Source organism: Oxyura jamaicensis, chromosome 3 (assembly GCF_011077185.1).
Source record: "Oxyura jamaicensis isolate SHBP4307 breed ruddy duck chromosome 3, BPBGC_Ojam_1.0, whole genome shotgun sequence".
In the NCBI taxonomy this organism is placed as follows: domain Eukaryota; kingdom Metazoa; phylum Chordata; class Aves; order Anseriformes; family Anatidae; genus Oxyura; species Oxyura jamaicensis.
This window is the reverse complement of record NC_048895.1, coordinates 53795852-53805178: the sequence shown is the minus strand read 5'-3', so window position 1 is coordinate 53805178 and position 9327 is coordinate 53795852.

Genomic DNA, 9327 nt, shown 5'->3' with positions numbered 1-9327 from the left:
AAAAAAAAAAAAAAAAAGAACTTTCTGACTTAAAAGAAAAACTCTTTTTGTTCACATAGAGTATTGTTTCCCCAAGAAATTTTTTCTGCTCTGCAGAAAACAGAAAAAATCCTACTACATCAAAATGCGGAAGCATGAAAAACTGATGAGCTTTCAGATTGTCCTCTTTTGCATGCAAATCATATCAGAAGTTCTCATTAGCATAAATGCATGAGCAACTCTAAATGCTTTTAATTTCCAATCTCAGCCAGCAGAGGAGTAATTTGTCACTGTCAGGGTGAAAATCTAAAAAGAAAAAAAAAAAAGAGAGAAGGACTCCATGCTAAATTGGAATCATATAAATTTTTGATTTGCTAATTGACTGATGCTGCAGTTCAATCAGCTGCCTTGAAGGTGTAAATAATTCAGTGTACAGTCAGAAATAAAAGCATAATGTGCTTCTACTGAAGGCATATTAGCATTCACTGCACCAGGACACACCTGACCATGTCTTCTTCATAGATAACCTTTAGTCATGTTCTAACTCTATGCTGCCAAATGTACTACACTACCAAACAAAAATGCTGCTGGAAATACTCAGGCTTTCATATTAAGAAACATGCTACAGGAAAGAGTTTAAAATATTTTCACTGCAAGTAATCTAGTAAACCAGTCCTAATACTTGTAGAAATGCTGGAATACATTTGTATCACACTAATGCAATTATAAAACATAGAAAATGCGTAAATGGAAATCCAACATTTCTACCAACTTTTAATTATCTCTTTTGCTTAATCAACTGCTTTAAATGTCATATGCAAAGTGTATTTATTGCAAAAATGCTTCTCATTAGTGTGTGTACAATAAGGGCATGTTTGAATCGTATAGGTAGTTGCAATAGTGTATGATTTACAATACAGAAATGATATTTGGATTGCTTTGTAGTATTTGTGTTAATATATATATATACATATATATTTCTTTGCAAGATATTGCTTAACTAAAACCTGTTTTCAATAGAATACCCATCTTCCCTTTGCCTGAATCAAATAAGATTAATAGCCATCTTACATATTTGTAATATAATTATTCTTCCAAAGAGGTAAGTGAATAATTAACCAAAAGTATCCTGAATAGTCAAAAACCCTCCTATGGAATACATATGAGGAAAAAATCCAGTTTATAGTTTAACAAATGCATTAAGTCAATCATTAATATTTTGTCTCATGGAATGGTGGATGTGAAGATCAAATATAGCCATACTGAACCACAAAATGCGTAAATGCCTTAGTTTTAAATTACATTTTGCACAAAATCTGATTGTACTGTTTTGTTGACATAGTTCAAAAAAATATATATAATACACCTTCACCTTATCTGATGTTCAGATGCACTGTCAAACCTGTTTTTCCCTTTCCTCACCCTCCAAATATATATTTAAAACACTGTGTTTTTAAAAGGTTGGTTTAAACAATTGGTATTAAGTCCTTATCCCAGGCAAAGAGCAGATTTAATTGCCAGTAGCAATCTAGTGATGTTTTTTGCAATGGAAATTTTGGTTTCTGATAATGAAAGGCTTATACCAAATTCCCCCGTGTTTTCAATGGGGATTTAATCTGAATAGTCTGTAGGATTAAGTTCCAAGGTGCTCCGTTTGATTCAGCATTTGACTCTGCTTTCAGTGAAATCAATGATGGCCTTGATTCAGTCTTTCACACCTTTTATTTGCTATAAATTGCATATCTCCTTTTAAAATAGTGTTAAAATATGAACAACAATAGTGAAGTAGTGAGAATACATGAGATGTAAGAGAATAAATGCAAGCAGTAAGAACTCAGTTTCCAAAAGAACAGTTTCTGTTTAGTCTGATAGCTAAGGAGAAAGGATAAATCCTTTCAGTCTTTATCAACCTAGGGAAAAAATAATAATAATAATAATAATAATCTGAAAATCAGATTTATGATGATAGACAATAGTAATTTCAGATTACAAAAAGGGGGTAGCAGAATGGGTAATGAAACTGAAGCCCTCTGCAGTCTCCCCATCACTGTAGCAGGGTGGCTGTGCCTGCCCGTCCTGCTGGTTCATCATGGTCCCAGGCACTCGCCATTGCTCAGTTAAGAACCACTTTCTGTAGGTCTTGTTCCTCTTTTCATCAGGGTCTTGCACTCTCTGGGATCCCAATTAAAGGGGAGCTTTGTCAGGGAAAGTTTTACTGAAATATAGGCTCACCAATCAAAATGGAAGCTGCTTTGTTCTGCTGGTCAGGGTGAGTTACAGCCTGAGTCCCCAGTGGGAAGAGAAAGGGATCAGCAAGGGGAAAATGAGCTGCATCACGGGATTAAACAGTGGGAAAATATTCTGGAGTCTCATTCAGACTGTAAGAAGGCAATTAAATTTTTGCTCTAAATGATGAAAGCTCAAAGTATAGATTTTTTTTTTTTTTAATAGCTTTTCAAGTTCTCTTCAAATATTTGTATTTTGGTGTTTTTAATCTCTTTTGTAGCTGCCTCTAGATCTCCTGTGTCCTGTGCATGATTCTGGCAACAATTGTGGCAACCAGTTACATGCAGCAGAAGGGGGATTACTGCAATGAGCAAAATGCAGGCTTGCTCTATCCAATTGTTCCTATCTATATTTTAGTAGTTCATCTGGAGTACAGCTATCATCTCTGACAAAAGCGTCACAAATAATCACACTTGTGGCATGCCCATATTAATATATTTGCTTATCTTTTTTACATAAAGCTTGTGAGTAATATAAGAAGGAAGGGAAAAATTGGAAATGCATTTTGTTAGCAGGATCTTACTGTTTGGAAAGCTGGGGCTCAGACTCTTCAGCCATAAAACCCTGGCCAAGTTACTGACTGCCCAGTGGTACAAATCCAAGCGTGAGACAGATTTCACAGCCCTCACACTCCTGTACCAGGAAATGGAGGTAAATGCAGTTATAGTATGGGAGCTTTATGGCACACTAGGAAAGGGCTGTTGAGTGGCTGTGCTGCAGTCCTGTAACCTCTCCCACCATCACACCACTAGGAGCACATGTGATGAAGCAGACTGTGGTAGTTGGTGAGTTGGTAGATTTGTGAAATGAACATCACAAATTTCCACCTGGTCATTGACCAATACCAACAGAAAATTATACTGTGTTTGTAAAAAAATAAAAAAATAAATAAAAAAAAAAAAAAAGGAAAAAAAGAAACTTACTCTTCCTTTGCCCTCATTTTCACATTTTTCAAATGAGCAGACAGAAGTGGATATATTCATCTGTTTTTTTTTGAAACATGTTGCCAATGATAGATGTGAAATACTGAAAACTTCTTGAGGCTGCCAGGTTCATTGCTCTCTCTTCCTTCCTTTCTCCAGTGATTTTTACTTCAATTTATTGTACTCGCCTTTAGATTAAAAAATAAAAATAAAAAATAAAAAACAGAGTCCAGGTAGTATACTTCTCAATGCCCAGAAGCAAAATCATGGCTCTAACCCCCATAGGAGTGTGGTGGTTTTACCGTGCTAAGCAGCTGAACACCAATACTGCTGTCTCACTCCCCTCCTCAGATGAGGAGGGGAAGAAGTAAAGGAAAGAACAACTCACAGGCTGAGATAAGGATAATTACTCTCTGCTTCCCACAAATGAGTGATGCTTGACCACGTTCTTGAAGCAGGGTCTCAACGCACGTAGCCGGTGTTCGGGAGGAGGACAGATGTTTTTGCAACGAGAGCCCACTCCTCCCCTCTTCTTCCTTTTTCCACTTTTTATTGTGAGTGTGACATTGTATGTTATGGAATATCCCTTTGGTTGGTTTAGGTCAGCTGCCCTGGTGATGTTTCTTTCTCACTTTTTTGCCCACCCCCTAGGAGGGTCAGAGAGAGTCCTGATGCTGTGCCAGCACTGCTCAGCAGCAGACACAGCACGGGTGTGATGCCACTGCTGTTCTAGCTACAAGTGCAGAGCGCAGCACTGTATGGGCTGCTGCAGGGAAAGGCAACATCCCAGCCAGACCCAGTACAAGGAGATGCAGGGTGAAGTGAGGGCTCACTGCTTACTGTTGTAATCCCTTCAGTATGCAGACACAGGATTGCTGCTGCCTCACATGGCTTGTGTGGCAGCAAAGGGGTCTGATTAAGGTGCTGAGCTCCAGGGCAAGGAGGGCAGCTGCTCCCCACCCAGAGCTTCAAAAGACTACTTTTGGAATAAAGGGAAGTCCTCTTTTCAGTATTCACTGATGCATTGCTTGTCTGGTCTCAGTAAATCCCTGGGCCTGGTTGTGCTGGACATGGAGGCTGGGAACCATGCTGGGGACATCACCCCAGGATGAGCATGTGTTCAGAGCTCAGTACTGAGCCAAGCTCATCTGTTCTGTTTGGATTTAGCCCCCAGACACTCTTGTGATGACCAGACATGCAAAATAGGACTCTGGTTTATTACCAGAGGAAAGACAAGGGGATGAGGGGATCGAGTGCGCCCTCAGCGAGTTTGCAGACGACACCAAGTTAGGTGCGTGTGTCGATCTGCTCGAGGGTAGGAAGGCGCTGCAGGAGGATCTGGATAGGCTGGACCGATGGGCCGAGGCCAACGGTATGAAGTTCAACAAGGCCAAGTGCCGGGTCCTGCACCTGGGGCACAACAACCCCAAACAGAGCTACAGGCTGGGAGATGTGTGGTTAGAAAGCTATCTGGCAGAAAAGGACCTGGGAGTAGTGGTTGACAGTCGGCTGAATATGAGCCAGCAGTGTGCTCAGGCGGCCAAGAAGGCCAGCAGCATCCTGGCTTGCATAAGAAACAGCGTGGCCAGCAGGTCCAGGGAAGTGATTGTCCCCCTGTACTGGGCTCTGGTGAGGCCGCACCTCGAGTACTGTGTTCAGCTTTGGGCCCCTCGCTACAAGAAGGACATGGAGGCGCTCGAGCGAGTCCAGAGAAGGGCTACGAAGCTGGTGAGGGGCCTGGAGAACAAGTCTTACAAGGAGCAGCTGAGGGAGCTGGGCTTATTCAGCCTGGAGAAGAGGAGGCTCAGGGGCGACCTTATTGCACTCTACAGGTACCTGAAGGGAAGCTGTAGCGAGGTGGGGGTTGGTCTATTCTCCCACGTGCCTGGTGACAGGACAAGGGGGAATGGGCTAAAGTTGTGCCAGGGGAGGTTTAGGTTGGATATTAGGAAGAACTTCTTTACTGAAAGGGTTGTTAGTCACTGGAATAGGCTGCCCAGGGAAGTGGTTGAGTCACCATCCCTGGAGGTCTTTAAAAGACGTTTAGATGTAGAGCTTAGGGATATGGTTTAGTGGAGGACTTGTTAGTGTTAGGTCAGAGGTTGGACTCAGTGATCTTGGAGGTCTCTTCCAACCTAGACTATTCTGTGATTCTGTGATTCTGTGACAAAACTTTTTTTAACATGGAGGCTTGGTCCTGAAATGTGTTATGTAATTGTACTTCACTTTTATTTTCATTTTTCTTTTTATTATTATTATTTTTTTTTTCATGTATGGTAAATTCTTTCTGTTTCAGATGATTCTTAGAGCTTTTTTTTTCCCATAGTAACATGGTTCACTCTTGCAGAAATGTATGCAAATTAACTTTTTATGAAAAATGGGGGCAGAAATAAAACATTATGCTGCTCTTGCAAAATAAAAAAATCATTAGTGATTGCCAAAAGCAACAAAGTTGATCTCTTGGCAGCATATTGTATATAATTACAAATTTTCTGTTCTACTTTAGTCCTGTGAACAGTAGAAGAATAGCCCTACCATAGGACACAAAATAATTCTGACATTATGGTAACTCTCTCATCTACCTCATTCTGACCAACTTCATATGAGCATTGTTTCAGACAAGCCACATTTTCAGTGGTGCTTTGAGAAAGAGGGTAAGAGCAAACACTTTTTCATTACTTGGAAACTGCCAAGGATGCTATAAGCATACCTCAGGCAGATTTAATTGTAATATTAATTAACTGGTTCACTTATTCAGTAATTAATCTGCTGCCCCCTCTTTTCACATTGCTTTATTTTAGAAACAGGTTCAGAAGAAATGTTAGAGAAGGGTTTTTTTTTGACAAACCGAACTGAAAGTTTTCAAAATATATGTACAAAAAGTGCATTAGGGTCAGAGTGGCAAACTTACAACCTTCATTTTCTCTAGTAGTTTAAATGTAGGAGTAGTCAGCTACTTATTGTCTGAATAACATGGTTAAAAACAATCAGAATGTATCCTGAAAAACAATCCTTTCAGTTGCTATATGATAACAAATGTAGGTACTAGTGGTATCCATGTAACAGGTAATGCAGCAACGTCTTCAATTGCAAGACTTTTTCAACCACATAGAAATACACAGCAGGTATTAATATTCAATTAGTATTAAAAAAAAAAATACACAGAAAACTCCATATAGGTTGTATTCTGCATGCTCTACCATATTACTCATTCTCCTTTAATTTCTTTCAGCTGCTATGTGCAAATAACTGCTCCTATTTTTAAGAAAGCCAATCTACAAAAAAATCATTCCTCTATTGGCAACATTTCCACCTTGTGTATTTGGAAACCAAACTTCTGTCATCAGAAGGAGGAGACTGCCAGTCTGCTGATGAGATGTACAACACTGTTTCTTGTTCAGTAAAGTTTGATAACACTGGAACTTAATTTAAGGTATTTTTATGCATAGACCAGGTTTAGAAGCACTTTGAATATATTGGTTAAAATTTTTCTTCCCTTTTAACTGAAAAACTTTCCCAAGAGAGCTTCAATTTATAAGCAAATTGACAAAATTGTAATTCATATTTTTCTTGCTGCTTTGCTAGTATGAGGATAGTCCTTTGCAGAAAGCTTCTAAAGGAGGGGCAGGTGGACAAGAGCATATTCAGACTTCTTGTTTTAGGCTGTGGTAAATACATGACTCAGTGCTAGTTGAAGGGCCAAGATAATGTTTACACACGCCACAGCATGGTAAATTGCAGCCATTGCCTACAATTCTAAACCTTGAATGCAAACTTCTTTCATCACCTCTTGGGACTCAGGACCTGTTAAAGATGGAAGAGCAAACCACAGAGCCTAAAAGACTGTTCCAAGATCTAACCAAAGTGAGTTAAAATAGGAAGGAAGTCAATGTCTTCAAGAGGCATTTAGCACTGAGGCCCCTTTTCTGCCTTTAACCTGTTTTTAGAGATAGGTAAAATAAGTATCATACGTCGAAGCATAGATGGCATAACATAACTTAATGTGTTATTGGCAACCTCTTGGGACAGACTGCATCGTTTTCTCATGGCTTCAGTACACTGAGGGTAAGTTATTTCCCTAAAATCTAGTATTTTCCAAGCCATGATCCGTTTCTTCCTCACTAGAGTTATTTAGATAAAGAGACAAAATGAATCTTGCTAATAAGCATTGTTAAATTGTTTCATATGGATAGTTCAGTGTTTTGGCTCAACTATTCCTCTAAGGGTTCATTCAAGCTTATACCTCCAACAGTGGTGATGAAATCGGTGTTCAATCTTCAAGTTAACCACCTCTGAGACTGCAATACAGTTAAAACATTTAATACTCTTTCTGTCCTTCTGTTGGGAAAAAATAAAATAAAATAAAATAAAATAAAATAAAATAAAATAATAAAATAAAATAAAATAAAATAAATCCTATCAGAACTGAATAAGAGTTATCTGGTTTATGGCTAAATATATTAATTTTACTAAACTAAAGGTACTAAGCATCTTTCTGTGGGCTACATGAACCAATGTCAGTGGTCTAATTTATGCTTTTAAGTAGGAGAAATTACCAGCGGTAACGTTCCAAACAGAACAGGATCAAAATTGGTCTAAAATATTTAATGAGCAAATGTTTGAGATTTTTTGGCTAGATGAAGACCTGATTCCACTGTATTCATATTTTTTTACAAGAGTTGTGGCTAAGCAAGACATGTGGTGACTATTACACATGCCTTTATAAACAGCAGTTGATAAAAAAGACACTAATTCTAAAGTCTGATAAATTATTTCATCAGAGACACAGGAAAAGCATTGTGGCATTAAGTCCCCCATAAATTCTTATTATTTTTTATTTATTTTTTTTACACTGACTAGGAATTTTACTTCGCTGTCATAAGCCTGCCACAACTGAAATACTTCCTCCAAAGCTTGGCCAGGAAGACCATTTCCCTTCCCATTAAAATCTGCCTGGGAATATTATATATTTGCTATCCGAAATCTTAATGCGCTTTGCAAGTAAATGGTCCAGTTGTCACAGCAGTAAACCAATATACATTTTAAGGTAAAATGCTCTCTGTGAGAAAGGTACAAGCTGATATGAAACTGGATGTCATATTAAATATATTTACATTAACTGTTACTTATCCATACTGAAACTTAGTTTCTTGCAGACATTAATGAAGAAGTGGGAAGAAACTTCCTTTTGTAGCAGCCCTTCAGGAAGCTCTGCGCCTTTTTAAATGATTTAGGTAATTTGTTTTCCGTTCTGCGTCTGTAGCTGAACCCTTTCAAAAAAGCAAAAGTTTCACTGGCTATAAATGGACTTTTTCTGAGTGAGGTGGTAAGTTTCTGTTTGTATCATTTTTGATCCCAGACTCTGTTTACAGAAGAATAATTTTTGAGCAATTTCTAAATCTACCAGATTACTTCAGATTTTCAGTAATTTGTGTAGACTTGGTTGGTATTCAGCATTCTGCAGTACCTTGTGTTCACTTGCAAAAACAAACAAGAAAGAAGTTAGCCTATATAACTGAGAGTTAATATAGCATACATTGATGTGTCACTCTCTCTTTAACATCTAGCTTTTGGTAGAAAAAGAAAATTTTAAGAGCGTACGAGTCTGATAAAATATGATTTTCTGAAAAATTTTAGACATTTTCCTTGCTTTCTGGATTAAGTATTCACCATGCATTTCTCTACGTAATAGCTGTCCCATTTTAAAGATGGTCCACTTTTATTTTTGCAAGTTTAGAGATGATAGTGGCAGTTTTTCTAGTGAGGTAGTAGCAGCTCCCTTTCAAATTGCTAATGAAAGCCTACTTTAACTCAGTGAAGTAATAAATATCATATGTGTGAGAGGGAGTTGTCTTAAGAATCGTATCTAGACAGGTACACATTTATATTGCTTTCTGGGCAGGAGAGTCTTGAAACATAAAATAGCCCTTTGATTCAGCCAGGGCATTTTCAGCTCTTCTGTCATATTATGAACATCTTCTGCTCACTAAAAAATGAATCCTGAGGCTTATAAAACATATTAGCTGAAAGGAAAAGAAAGGAAAGGAAAGGAAAGGAAAGGAAAGGAAAGGAAAGGAAAGGAAAGGAAAGGAAAAAGGAAAAGGAAAAGGAAAAGGAAAAGGAAAAGGAAAAGGAAAAG